The sequence below is a fragment of the Orcinus orca genome, chromosome 6 (genome assembly GCF_937001465.1).
Source record: "Orcinus orca chromosome 6, mOrcOrc1.1, whole genome shotgun sequence".
NCBI lineage: Eukaryota > Metazoa > Chordata > Mammalia > Artiodactyla > Delphinidae > Orcinus > Orcinus orca.
Window position 1 is genome coordinate 119,772,434 of NC_064564.1, and position 14,345 is coordinate 119,786,778.

At 53.3% G+C, this 14,345-nt stretch overlaps 1 protein-coding gene across 1 annotated transcript in view; it reads left to right on the forward strand.

Moving 5' to 3' along the window:
- LOC117198470 (uncharacterized) overlaps positions 1 to 14,107 on the forward strand; it is a 34,655-nt gene extending 20,548 nt beyond the window's left edge. Inside the window, exon 4 of the transcript XR_007478028.1 lies at positions 14,093 to 14,107. The gene's annotated coding sequence lies outside the window, so the exon portion shown is untranslated. The remainder of the gene's footprint in view (positions 1 to 14,092) is intronic.
- Positions 14,108 to 14,345: the final 238 nt, after the last annotated feature.

Consider the following 14,345-nt stretch of genomic DNA (forward strand, 5'->3'; position numbering starts at 1 on the left):
TAGTTCCCCAACTAGGGATTGAATCCAGCCCATGCCAGAGTCCTAACCACTGGACCACCAAGGAATTCCCAGAAAATAAAATTCTTAAAAATTTACTATAGCATTAAAAACATCAAATAATCAAAATAATGAATAAAATATTAAGGAATCAAAATAATGAAAAAAATACAGAAGACTTTCAAAAAAAAGACTGGAAAACTTTGCTGAGAGTAACTAGGGAAGGCCCAAATAACAGGAGAGATATACTGTATTTGTAGACTAGAAAACTCAATACTTCTAAGGCACTCATTCTCTCCAAAATAATGTAGACGTTCACGGCAAATTCTATCAAAATTCCATGAGGCTTTTTAAAAGGTTTTGACAAGATGATTCTAATTTGAGGGAATTCCCTGGCGGTCCAGTGATTAGGACTCCGCGCTTCCACTGCAGGGGGCTCAGGTTCGATCTCTGGTAGAGGAACTAAGATCCTGCATGCTGCGCAGCAAGGCCAAAAAAAAAAGCTGATTTTAATTTGAAATTGAATTGCGAAGGATCTAGAATAGCCAAGAGAATTTTGGAAAAGTTGACAAAGTTGAAGGGCCCACACTCTAAAGATTTACTATGAAGCTGTAGTAATTAAGACAGCGTGGTACTGGCAGAAGGATAGACAAATGGGTTAATGGAAAACAGAACAGGGAATCCAGGAATAGACTCCCAAACATATGGTCAATTCATTTTCAACTAAGATGCCAAATCAATTCAATAGGGAAAAAAATCTTTAATAGATGGTGGTGAAACAACTGGATACACATAGAGAAAAAAATTGAACCTCAACATTTATTTCACTCTCCCCACAAAAATGAAATCTGAATGGATCAGAGGCCTAAACATAAAACCCAGAACTGGGCTTCCCTGGTGGCGCAGTGGTTAAGAATCCGCCTGACAATGAAGGTAACACAGGTTCAAGCCCTGCTCAGGGAAGACCCCCACATGCTGTGGAGCAACTAAGCCCGTGTGCCGCAACTACTGAGCCTGAGCTCTAGAGCCCATGAGCCACAACTACTGAAGCCCGCACACCACAACTCCTGAAGCCCGTGTGCCTAGAGCCCGTGCTCCACAACAAGAGAAGCCACCGCAATGAGAATCCCGCGCACCGAAATGAAGAGTAGCCCCTGCTCGCAGCAACTAGAGAAAGCCCACATGCAGCAATGAAGATCCAATACAGCCACAAAAAAAACCCAAAAAACCCAGAACCTTCTGGAAGAAAACATAAGACAAAACCTTCATGACCTTGGGGTAGGCAAAGATTTCTTTCAGGTCACAAAAGCACCAGCCATACAAGAAAAAAACTGCCAAGTTGGCTTTCATCAAAATCAAAATTTTCTTCTCATGAAAAGACACCATTAACATAACTGAATCACTTTGCTGTACACCTGAAACTAACACAACATTGTAAATCAACTATACTTCAATTTTTTTAAATAAATTTATTCATTTATTTTTGGCTGTGTTGGGTCTTCGTTGCTACGCGCGGGCTTTCTCTAGTTGCAGCAAGTGGGGGCTACTCTTTGTTGTGGTGTGTGGGGTGCTCATTGCGGTGGCTTCTCTTGTTGCAGAGCACGGGCTCTAGGTGCGCAGGCTTCAGTAGTTGTGGGGCATGGGCTTAGTGGTTCCGAGGCATGTGGGATCTTCCGTGACCAGGCCTCGAACCTGTGTCCCCTACATTGTCAGGCGGATTCTTAACCACTGCACCACCAGGGAAGTCCTACTTCAATTTTTAAAAAAAAAGACACCATTAAGAAAATGAATAGGCAATCCACAAGCTGGAGAAAAAATTCGCAGTACAATCTCTGATGAGGATTTGTGTTCAGAATATGTAAAGAGCAACAACAAACAAACAATGAAAATACAGACAACTCAATTTTTTAAATAGGCAACATATTTGGACAGACATTTCACAGAAGAAGATGGACAAATGACCAACAACCCTGGAGAGGTACCCAGCATCTGCAGACATCAGGGAAATGCAAGTTAAAATCACAGTGAGATACCAGCACACACCCATTGGAATGGCTACAATCCAAAGACAGATGACACCAAGTGTTATTAAGAACGTTTAACAACTGAAACTCTTATTTTGCCAGTGGGAATATAAAACGATATAACCGTTCAGAGAACTCTTGGGGAGTTTCTTATTAAATTAAATATGCATCTTCACTAAACCCCAGCAATTTGACTCTCAGGGATTTACCTGAGAGAAATGAAAACACATCACTGTATCAGTCATCTGTGGCTGCGTAACAAATCCCTAAAAGCTTGGTGGCTTAAGAGAACACCCACTGATTAAATCATGGGTCCATAGGTCAGAAGTCCCTTGTGACGTGGGTCTCATGATGCTGAGATCAAAGGTCAGTCGGACTGGGCTTGTCTGGAGGCTCAGGGACAAATCCAGTTCTTCATGTTGTAAGATCTGGTCCCCACTTCCTGCTGGCTGTCCCTCCACTCCTAAAGGTCACCCTCATGCCCCCTCCATCTTCAAAGCAATAGCACAGTGTTCTTCTCCGACTCCCTCCCCACCTCCACTGGGGAAAACGCTTGCTTTTATTTTATTTTATTTTTATTTTCTAAATATTGATTTATTTGGCTGTGCCGGGTCTTAGTTGTGGCTCGCGGGATCTTAGTTGCGGCATATGGGATCTAGTTCCCTGACCAGGGATCAAACCCGGGCCCCCTGCATTGGGAGCTTGGAGTCTTAACCACTGGACCACCAAGGAAGTCCCCCAAACCCTTTGCTTTGAAAGGATCATGTGATTAGGTCCTTCTCACCGCATGGTCTCCTGTTGCCAGACAGCGTAACTCGATCTCAGGAGTAATAGCTGGCCATGTTCACAGGTCCCACTTGCTCGAAATGGAAGGGTAGTCATTAGGGGCAGTCTTAGAATCTGCCTACCTCATTCACCACAATACCTGTATAGGGATGCTCCAGGTAGCCTCCTTTGTAAGAGCCAAAACGCAGAAGCCAGTCAGATGTCCGTCAGCAGGCGAGTGAGTCAGCCTCTGTGCTGTACCCACGTGGTGGACATACTCTGCACTGGAAAGGAACTACAGAGGCACATAACGTGGATGACATCAAAACACTGCAGTGATGAGATTGTTTCCACAGGAGTACAGGGTAGCAGTTCTGAACCCACCGTGCATGCATCTTGGAATGGCACATTTAAGTAAATGGATGGTGGGAACCCGTGTGTCACTGTTGGAGTGGGCGTTGCAGGTAAGCAGGGGAAGTGCTAGAATGGTCCCTGTGGTGATGGATTCGAGTTGGAGGCATCAGTATGAACCCGTGATCAGCTTCATATAAATACAGATGTTAGGGGCTTCCCTGGTGGCGCAGTGGTTGGGAGTCCGCCTGCCGAGGCAGGGGACACGGGTTCGTGCCCCGGTCCGGGAGGATCCCACATGCTGCGGAGCGGCTGGGCCCGTGAGCCATGGCCGCTGAGCCTGCGCATCCGGAGCCCGGAGCCTGTGCTCCACAGCGGGAGAGGCCACAACAGTGAGAGGCCCGCGTACCGCAAAAAAAAAATAATAATACAGATGTTACATAGAGACATATTTATGGATATGTGTGTATACATAGGTTCCAATGTGCACATATGTTTCCTTGCTCTGACTGGGAGAGGGCTTAGAAGCTATGACACCCCGAGGGCAAGGAGCAGCCCAGCGCCCAGATCTTGGTTTCTAACACCATCCTCCGATGAAAGGATCCAGGGCTCTTTGGAGAAATAGCTGATTCTAGGGCTGGGGCAGGAAGTACAGATGATGAGCCTGGAGCGTCTTGTGGTGCCAGGAAGTAAGGAACTGTTCAATCCCCTTCCCAGAAAGAAACAAACCCACAATGGTGGGGTGTATATCAAAGGGACACAAAAGCCAACCCCCAAAAGCCCCCAGTGGGCCAAAGCTGGAGAAATTTAAGCAACAAAATAATTTCTTATTGGATTCTAACCCACGGTGTAAACTAAATATCCAGGAGTCCATAATGATACAAATAGATGATTGGCTCGGTAAGTGGAGGTAGTAGGCAAATGTCTCACGCAGAAGAACTCCAGATGGTTCATGCAGACACCCCCCGGAGGGGAGCACTGTCCCCTCTCTTCAGCTGTGCATGGGGATGTCCTTCCAGACGACAGCAGGAAAGGTGTGGGGAGTAGCTTTACCAAGGACACCTGGAAGCACACCTCAGCCAGGTGGTCAAGGTCCACGTCCTCGGTGATGAGTCATGTGGACAGCAAATGCCCCTGATACGATGTGATGAGAAGGGCACCTCGCCTCTGTGGTCTTCCCCCACAAACCCATCACTCCAGTCCTGAGGAAAACATGAGACCAATCCCAATAGAGGGACATTCTATGAAATCCCCGGCCAGTCCTCCTTAAAACCATCAAGATGATCAAAAACTAGGAAAGTATGAGAAACTGTCACCACCCAGAGGAGCCCCAGGAGACACGGCGACCAACCGTCGTGTGGGTCCTGCGACAGGAAAGGGACTTAGGGAAAAGCTGAGGAAATCTGAATAAGGTTCGGACCTCTAGTTAATGATAAATATCGTATCAATGTTGGGTCGTCAGTTGTGACTACCCTGAAGTAAGTTGTTACTAATGCGGAAATGGGTGTGGGGTGTATGGCTACTTTCCGTGCTCTCTTTGATGTTTTGCGTAAGTCTGAATCTATCCTACAATTAAAAGTTGACTTAAAAACCCTTCAAATGTGGGCTGCAGACACATGGCAGGCAGAGAAGGGGGCAGATTGGTAAAATCCAAACTCCATTCCTGGTAACTCAGAGCATATGCCGTGGATAGAAACATCGAAATGAAACACCGAGGATGCCAAGGCCTGGTCTCACTTTCTAAAAATGCCCGGGACAGGATTCCAATCTGTTTTTAAAAACTGTCGTCCATCTGATCCCTGCTGGGGCCCGAGAAGCTGTCGGGTGTGTGGACGTGGTCATCTGGTCCAGGGGGGACCCACCTCCTCCCACGAACCTACCCTGCTGTCCGATCTCTGTCCCAGTTCTTTCTTTCCCTCTACTAATTTATCTCAGTTTATCGGCTTTCTCAAGTATAACTACCTCTTACGTGTATAAAACTCCTTTTTCAAAGTTTGAAATGGAACACCTGAGAGTAGTCCAAACGTCCATGTATGTTAAACAAGCTGTGATAGTAACATTCAATATGTGATTTTCAATTTTAAAAAATCACGCTAAGCTAAAGACGCCAGATAAGGACGAGAACGGGCTGCCTGATTCCATTTCCACGAGGTCCAAAGTCCAAGCGCTGTCACAGCTGGTCTGTGGCGACAGGAATCAGAAAGTGATCGTGGGGCAGAGGTGCGGGGAGGGAGGGGATGTGGGAGGGGGCCTGAGGGAACTTTTTAGTGAAATGCCTTCCTTGTCTCTACTTTTTTTTTAATTGTTATTTTTAATTGTAAAATACCCATAAAATAAATCTACTATCTTAACCATTTTTCCCCCCCTTTGGCCATGCCCCACGGCTTGCGGGATCTTAGCTTCCCGACTAGGGTTGGAACCTGTGCCCCCTGCAGTGGAAGCGTGGAGTCTTAACCACTGGACCGCCAGGGAAGTCCCTTAACAATTTTTAAGTGTAAATTTCAGGGGCATTAAGTACATTCACATGGTTGTGCAGCTATCATCCTCCTCCCTCCCCAGAACTTTTCATGCGGCAAGTAGAAAATTCTACAACCGCTAAGCACTAACTCCCCTTTCTGCTTTTGGGGGTTGGACTCCTCTAGGTCCCTCACGTAAACGGAACCCGACACTATTTGTCCTTTTCTGTCTGGCTTATCTCACTCAACATAATGCCCTCAAGGTTCACCCATGTTGTAGCATGTGTCAGGATTCCTTCCTTTTTGAGGCTGAATAGTATTCCATTGTATGGAGAGAGGACATTTTCTTTAACCGTTCATCCATCGGTGGACATCTGGGTTGCTTCTACCTCTTGGCTGCTGTGAAAGATGTTGGAGTAAATGTCGATGTGCAAATATCTCTTCTAAACCCTGCTTTCGGTTCTTTTGGGTGTACAACTAGGAGTGAGATTGCTGGATCATATGGTAATTCTATTGTTTAAAAGTTATTTAATATTTATTTATTGGGCTGCGTAGGGTCTTAGTTGTGGCACTCAGGATCTTCTGTTGTGAGGCGGAGGCTCTTCACTGGGGCGCACGGGCTTCTCTAGTTGTAGCGCGCAGACTTTGCTGCCCCGCGGCATGTGGGATCTTAGCTCCCCGACCAGGGATCGAACCCGCGTCCCCTGCATTGGAAGGCAGATTCTTAACCACTGGACCACCAGGGAAGTCCCTATTTTTAATTTTTTGAGAAAACTTCATACTATTTTCCACAGCAGCTGCACCATTTTACATTCCCACCAACAATGCACAAGGGTTGCAATTTCTCCACATCCTCACCAACACTTATTTTCTGTTTTTCTGATAGTGGTACCTCGTCATGGTTCTGCTTAACTTTTGAACATACAGAATTCAGCTATAGTAACTGTTTCAATGTCTTCCTCTGCTGATTTGTGGTAACATCTCTATCAACACTGGGGAGGTTTGGGGGGACTGGTTACTCTCATCATAGGTTGCGTTTCCGTGCCTCCTTGCGTGTCTGGTAATTTCTGTTTGCATGCCAGTCATTGTGAGTTTTACCTCACCGAGTGCTGCATATTTATTCCTGCAAATCCTCTTGCACTTTTTTCTAGAATGCAGTGACATTACTTGGGAACAGTGGGATCCTTTTGACCCTCGATTTTATGATTTGTTAAGTGGGTCCAGAGCAGGACTCAGTCTAGGACTAATTATTCTCCATCACAGAGGCAAGTCTGTTCAGAGGTCTGGCTGATGAGAGCAGCAGTGCCATGGGGCACTGTAGCCTCTAATCTTTCCAGATGACTCTTCACATGCGCCTTCCAAGGTAGGCATGGGCCAATCCTCCACTGGAAACTCCACGGACCCTCTCAGCTCACCTGGGCTCTCTGGGCAGCTCCCTCTTCTCTGACACTCTGTGTCATGTTGCTAGCAGCCTGACCTCCCCAGACTCTCACCCAGGGGATCCACGGGGACCATCTCGTCCCACTTCTCCTGTCACAGCCTGGAAACTCCCTCAAGGCAGTGAGCTGGGGGAAGTCTAGGGCTTGCCTCACTTGCCCCCATCTCTCAGGGATCATCGTCCCATTTTGCCTGGTATCCGGTGCGTTCAGAGCCATTGTTTCATGCATTTTGTCTGGTTTTGTGTTGTTTTTTGGTTGTCTCTAGTGGGAGGGTAAATTCTCCATCACATCTGGAAGGGGAAGTTGTTCCTACTGGAAATGTCCTAAGTCTGGTTTTGGATGGTGACCACATAGGTGTATCCAACGGACAAAACTCATTGAACTCACTTGATCCGGCAGGTCCCCCTCTGAGCATAACCCTGGAAAACTGAAAGTAGGAACACAGAGATTTGCTCAGAGGTGTTCACAGCTGCGTCATTCACGGTAGCCAAAGGTGGAAACGGCCCAAGTGTCCACGGACCAATGAAGGGTAAACAAGATGTGCTGTATCCATTCAACAGAATATTATTCGGCCTTAAAAAGGAAGGAAATGATGACACAGGCTATGACACAGATGAATCTTGAGGACATCATACTGAGTGAAATATGCCAGGTACCAAAGGACAAATCCTGTAGGATTCCGCTTATATAAGTGTGATGGTTAATTTTATGTCTCCCTTTGACTGGGGCAAGGAGTACCCAGTATTTGGTCAAACATTATTCTGCATGTTTCTGAGATTAACATTTAAATCAGTAGACCGAGTAATGCATATTTCCCTCCCTAATGTGGACGGGCCTCATCCAATCAGCTGATGACCTGAAAAGAACAAAAGGCTGATCCCCCCCACACGCCCAATGAGAGAGAATTCTTCCTGCCTGAGGGCCTTCAAACTGAGACATTGATCTTTTTGTACCTTCAGACTCCACATAAAGCCTTGGTTCCCTTGCCTGCCGCGCCTGTGGACTCCTCCTGCTAACCTTGGGACCTGTCAGCCTCCGTGATCGCGTGAGTCAATTCCTTGTAATAAATCTCTCTAAAATACACACACACACCCCCTACTGGTTCTGTTTGTCTGGAGAACCCTGACTAATACAGTGAGGGCCCTAGAGGAGTCGAATCCGTAGAGACAGAAAGTGGCTGGCGGGGGCCTGGGGCTGGGGGAGGGGAGAAGGAGTGCATGTCTAGTGGGAACAGCCGTTCAGTTTGGGACAAGGCGGGAGCTCTGTGGGTGTCGTTGGTGATCGTGGCACGACAATGGAATATGCTTTACGCCACTGAGCTGTGCACTTAAACATGAGGTTAGGATGGCAAATTTTCTGTCATGTGTATTTTACGACAAACATTGAACTGAACGCCTCAGCTCTGTGCAGGGAGGGGTGTCACCCAGAGCCACAGCCACACACCGGGGACCCGGAAGTCACTGCCACCGCAGCCGCAGCGCCGGTTGACCCGCCTGAAGCCGGCAGCCGAGATAAGAGAGCCTCCGTGGCCTTCCCCGCCAGCAGTAGCCGTGATATGGCCTGGCCTCCTGAAGCTTGAACAAGATTTGCAAGCTGTCCCGCAACACAGTCTTTCAGTGCGGTTATAAACATGGGGTTTGGGTTTCCCTGGTGACGCAGTGGTTAAGAATCCACCTGCCAACGCAGCGGACACGGGTTCGAGCCCTGGTCTGGGAAGATCCCACGTGCTGCGGAGCAAATAAGCCCATGCGCCAGAGCTACTGAGCCTGCGCTCTAGAGCCCGTGCTCTGCAACAAGAGAAACCACTGCGATGAGAAGCCCACGCACTGCAACGAAGAGTAGCCCCTGCTCGCCGCAACTAGAGAAAAGCCCGCGTGCAGCAACGAAGACCCAATGCAACAAAAAATATATAAATAAATAAATAAATTTTAAAAAACAAACAAAACATGGGGTTTGCTCGAGTCCACCTTTTTCTCAGATGCCTGCCTCCTGGAGCCCTCTGTGCCCTGGAGCCCTCTGTGCCCTGTCCGCTCTCCACCGGCCACTCCTTAAGCCTGTGGCTCAGCTGTGATCCTGGTACCTCATCATCACAGGAACGCCCCTGTGGGTCCCAGAGATTCCAGAGCCAGTCTGCCCCTACAACGGTGTGCGCATCTCCTCTCCAGCGGCAGAGCCAGGAGGCCAGGAGACCAGCTCCCTCACCAAGCGTTCAGCCCGCAGGGCACCGGGCACCTCGGGGGAGCCCAGAAGAACACAAGCATGCAGGTGCCCGTCCAGCTTCCTGCCCCTCCTGGTCCACCTGTGCCCCGAGGCCAGGCCAGGCACAGAGCCAGCGGGGTTCACCGCCCTGAGCGCCGCCACAGAGCGAGCGGACTGAAGGATGCGAGGAGCTCTGAGGGGCCAGCGCCGAGGGGCCCGGGGCGCGAGCCGGCAGCCCTGGGACCGGCCCCGCCCCCCACCGCCCACGCTGCGCTCCGGCCCCGCTGGCCCCTTGCAGGCGGTGGGACCCTAGACGGTCAGAGACACCTAGAGAGGGTCGGGGTCTGGCACCGGCTCGGGGGTGAAGCCTCTGGGTCGAAGCCTGGGGGCCGGAAAGTTCTCACGCACGGAAGGAACGGCTTCATCACAGCTTGGTCTACTGACCCCTGTGCACCTGAAGCCCCTTCGGGAGGAAACTATACGCGGGCCGCCCTGGACATCTACCCACGTGGTCAGGGGAGTGTGCCCGCCCAAACGGTCCACTCAGGGCCCCGCCGCCCAAAGCCCCGCCCAGGGTTTCCCCGGCGACTGGGGCCGGGCCACGCGGTGAACGCTGCCGCCCGGTGGCCAGTGGGTGAACTGAACGGGGCTGGTGCCCTGCTCGACTCCAAGCCAGACTGCTGCCCGGAGGGAGGGGCGGTGGAACTGGTGGGGCTGAGGACCCTCGGCCGGCCTCGGGGCTCCTCCGTCCTGAGAGGCTTCCCCAGGCCTCCCTGCCCCACCCCTTCCTCCGGGCCTGGAGGGGACAGGGATGGGCGACAGATGTGCCGCTGACCTCTCGCCAAGTAGGCCTTGGTTCCCCCCCCCAGTGCTAGGCCCTGTGTCTGGGGTATGGGACACAGAGATGACCCCTGCCCCCAGGGAGCCCCCCAACCTGGAGGTGGGAGCCAGGTGTCACGGAGAGCAAGGCATCGGGGACCAGGCCTCAGAGGTGACAGGCAGCAGGGGGCTGGCTGCAGGGCCCCAGTGCACCCCGGTGCTCCTGAAGCAGCCCAGGTGGGCGGGTCAGTGAGGAAAGAGGCCACCAGGGACTTCCTCCGTCCTCTCTGGTCAGCAGAGGCAGGGCCTCCGGCCAGGCTGGGCCAGGGCCGAGTGTGGACGTGCTCTGGACACGACTGCTGGCCCTCCTGTGGCCCTGAGCACGTCCCGTCCTACAGCTCAGCAGGGCTGCCTCCAGGGCTGGGTCAGGCACTGTTCACGCTCCCAGCCTGGCCCCCTGTGACGGGGACAACTGAGGCACGGCCAAGCCCAGCGTGACGATGGAGCCGGCAGCAGGATCCTGGCTGGGGCCTCGCCCTCTCGTCCTGTGAGCCACAGGCCCCAGCCGGGACCCACGGGAAGGACTGTCACAGCCAGAGGCTGTACCAACACTGCCCACGGGGCACGGCCGTCACCCGCTCTCAGGCAAGGATGCGGAGGCCACATCCCACGGCGGACTCAGGACCTGAACCCTGGGCTGGGAGACTGGGCTCCCCATGTTTCCCTGAGATGCAGACAGGAACATTTGACCAGCCCCTCCCCACTCGCCTACCCGACCACCCAGAGGAGAGCCCTTGGGTTATAGGGCCGAAGCATCTGGGGGCCTCTTCCATGGCCTTTCCTGCTCTCTGCAGAAAGGGGGGCCCTGCGGAGGACCCTGGGTGCCTTCCTGCACCCGGTGTCATCAAGGTAGACTGTGTGACCACAGATGCCCCGGGGGGGGCGGTGAGCACCAGGACACCGTTGCCCCCCTCTGTGTCCTGCAATTTGTCAGGGTCTCCCCCAGCCCCAGTGCCCTGTCCCACCCAAGAAAGGGTGGAACACTGACCTCACACCAGCATCCCCGGGGACGCTCTCAAAGTCTCCACTGCCCAGGCCCTGACCCCAGGGTCGGGGCGGGCCCACACAGTGGACTTGTAAGGGTTCCCCAGGTACCAGGACTGAGAACCATTCCCCTTCCCTGTACCTCGTTCTGTTCATTTGGGAAATGGGAATAACCAAGCAATGGCCGTGGATGTGGAGGCCATAAGCACCTAAGGGCCCTTTCAGATCAGGCCTCAGCCCGGGCAGCCGGGGGCATCCAGGAGAGACCCCTCTGCCCATTTTACAGAGGGGAAGGCTGAGGCAAGAGAGACCTGTCCCAAGTCTGTAGGGCAGAGCCGGGGACCTGGGGCCACTGTGGCCCAGGCTGGTGTGCCAGGGGGAGGGGCAGAGCCGTCATCACCCCCAACCCTGGGCTTAGTGCTGGGGTAGTCACCCCAACGTTGGGTTTAATATGCTGGGGGGACAGTACTGACAACCCCCGGAGGGCTGGCTGTGTTCCCCAGTGTCCCCACCTGCTCCTGTGTCCTCCCAGGGCTGGGAGGGAACAAATGTTGGAGCCCTGCTGGGCAAGCTGCCCGGCCAGGTCGCCCCGCACGGGGCCCACCCTGAGGCCAATCCGCTCGTGTGGCCAGGGGCTGGAGGTCCCCTGGCCGCCCCTCCTCACAGCGGGGCAGCCCTCAGGCGGACCTCATGCCACAACCGATGGGCAGAAGGTGAGCACGAAGGGCCGCTGACCTGGCTGGTCTGGGTCCGCCACTCCCACCAGCCCAGTCCTGCGACTCCCCGCCTGCAGCCCCGCCCCGCCCACCAGAGGGCGGGGCCTGGGGCGGGACGGCAGGGGCCGGGTGGTGGGAAGGGACAGGACCCCCACCGCAACGACCGACCGTTCCCTTGTAGGAAACCCACGGAGCCCCCCGCACCCACTGCCTGCGGCCACCTCCTCGTGTCTGTCCATCGAGCCGCACTTTCTGTACACGGAATAACACGAGTGGCTCCTAAGTGTACAGTGTGGTTGTGACACGTGTGCTCCCCCGGTCGTCCCCACCCCTTCCAGGGTACTCCCAGCGGGCCCTGCAGAGCTCCGGGGCGCCTGCCCCCCACTTCCCTGGTCGCTGCTGCTCTGGGCCTCGGTTTCCTCATCTGACAGATGGGGAGAATTTTAGCTTCCACTTTCCAGCAGCAGAGTGAATAATGCTAATGCCTTACTCAAATTACAGCCCCAAACCCAGGCCAGGTGCCCCCCCCACCGCTGCCCCTCCCCCCCGGCTCCCCTGCCCTGCACAGTGCCTGGCCTGCGGTGTGGCCCGGCAATGGGCAGGAAGGCAGGCGGAGAGGAGTGTTTCCGCCGAGGCCCCGGGCCCAGCGAGTGCAGACCCTGATAAGGGCGCACATGGCCAGCCGCACGTCCGCCTTTTGTCCCCAGCTCCGGTCATTCTTTCCTGCCAGGACAGAAGGACTGAGCTCCTGGCGGTGGCCTTCCTCCCGTCCGCCTCCTCTCTGCCCTGGGCTCTGAGGTCCAGGGTCTGGGGGAGTCTGAGGCCCCAGGTGGCAGGGGCCCCAGGACCAGGCAGGAATCTGGACCGAGCTGACCAGGCTTCCTTCCTGCTGGGTCCTCTCCAGGGCCAGCAGTCTGCTGGCTCAGTTCGGGGCAGTGGGGAAGCGGGGAGCGTTTGGTCAGGGAGGCTCCAGGGGCTCAGGCCCGGCTCAGGCTCCCTCGGGAGCAGACACTGCCCCCTTCCCTGCCTGAGGTCCCAGGGAAGCATGGACCTAGCTCAGCCGGACTCAGAACCCACCTCCTAGGCTGCTCATCTGTCCTAAAATGACCCAGTCCGCGTGAGCCCTACATGAAGCAGAGAGAGGGCTGTCCCCCCACCCCCACTGCCCACGTGCCCACAGGACTCAGCCACACGGTAGCTCTGGTGGGCTGGGCTGAGGTGGGCTCCACTGGCCCCCAAAGAGATCGCTCCCACCCAGTGAACTCCAGGAGCTGCGCTTGGCCGAGGAAAGCGTGCCCAGGTCTGAGGGTGGGCGGTGGGCTGTAGGCAGAGCCCAGGAAGGCTGGGCTGGGTGTCTGTTTCTGGAACTCCCAAGAGAGTGGGAGAGAGGGCCTGGGACCCCTGGGGTGCTGCCTCTCCACTGGCTCCCTGGTCCCCCCAAAACATGTCCCCATACCTTGTGGGGTTGGTAGCAGGGCAGACACTCGGGCTACCTGCTCGGGAAGCACTCTGGGGCATTTCTTTTTCTTTTACAACAGCTCTTGAGGTGTAGTTCACATACCACGCAATTCACCCATTCCAAGTGCGCAATTCAGTGAGTTTGGATATATTGCATTATTAATTATTTTACGTTGTGGTAACATATGTCAATCTATGACATAAAATTTGCCATTGTGACCGTTTTCAAGTGTACCATTCAGTAGAATTAATCACATCCACATTTGTACAACCACCACTGCTATCTCTTCCCAGAACTTTTTCATTTTCCCAAACTGAAATTCTACATCCGTTAAACAGTAACTCCCCATTCCCTGCCCCCATCGGTCTGGTTTCTGTCTGTCTGGATTTGTCCACGCGGGACATTTCATACACATGAAATCATACGACATTTGCCTTTTTGAGCCTGGCCTCCTTCACTCAGCTTCCCGTTCCCAAGGCTCATCCATGTTGTAGCATGTGTCACTGCTTCATTCCTTCTTATGGCTGGATAATAAGCTTCATTCCGCCGCCTGGCTGGACCACGTGTGTCCTTCATCCACCATTCGTCGGTGGATGGACATCCGGGCTGTTCCCCTCTTTTGGTTATTGTGAGTAATAATAGTCACGGGCTGTGCTGTCCCTGCTTTCAGGTCCTTTGTGTCCACACCTAGGAGCGGAATGGCTGGAGGTAGTTCTATGTTTACTTGTTGAGAAACGACGGGCCCCTTCATTTAAAATGTATTTGCGGGGCTTCCTTGGTGGCGCAGTGGTTAAGAATCCGCCTGCCGATGCAGGGGACACAGGTTCGAGCCCTGGTCCGGGAAGATCCCACATGCCGCGGAGCAACTAAGCCTGTGCGCCACAACTACTGAGCCCGCGAGCCACAACTACTGAAGCCCGTGCGCCTAGAGCCTGTGCTCCACAACAAGGGAAGCCACCGCAATGAGAAGCCCGCGCACCGTGACGAAGAGTAGCCCCCACTCACAATTAGAGAAAGCCCACGTGCAGCAACGAAGACCCAATGCAGCCAAAAATAAATAAAAATAAAATAGATTT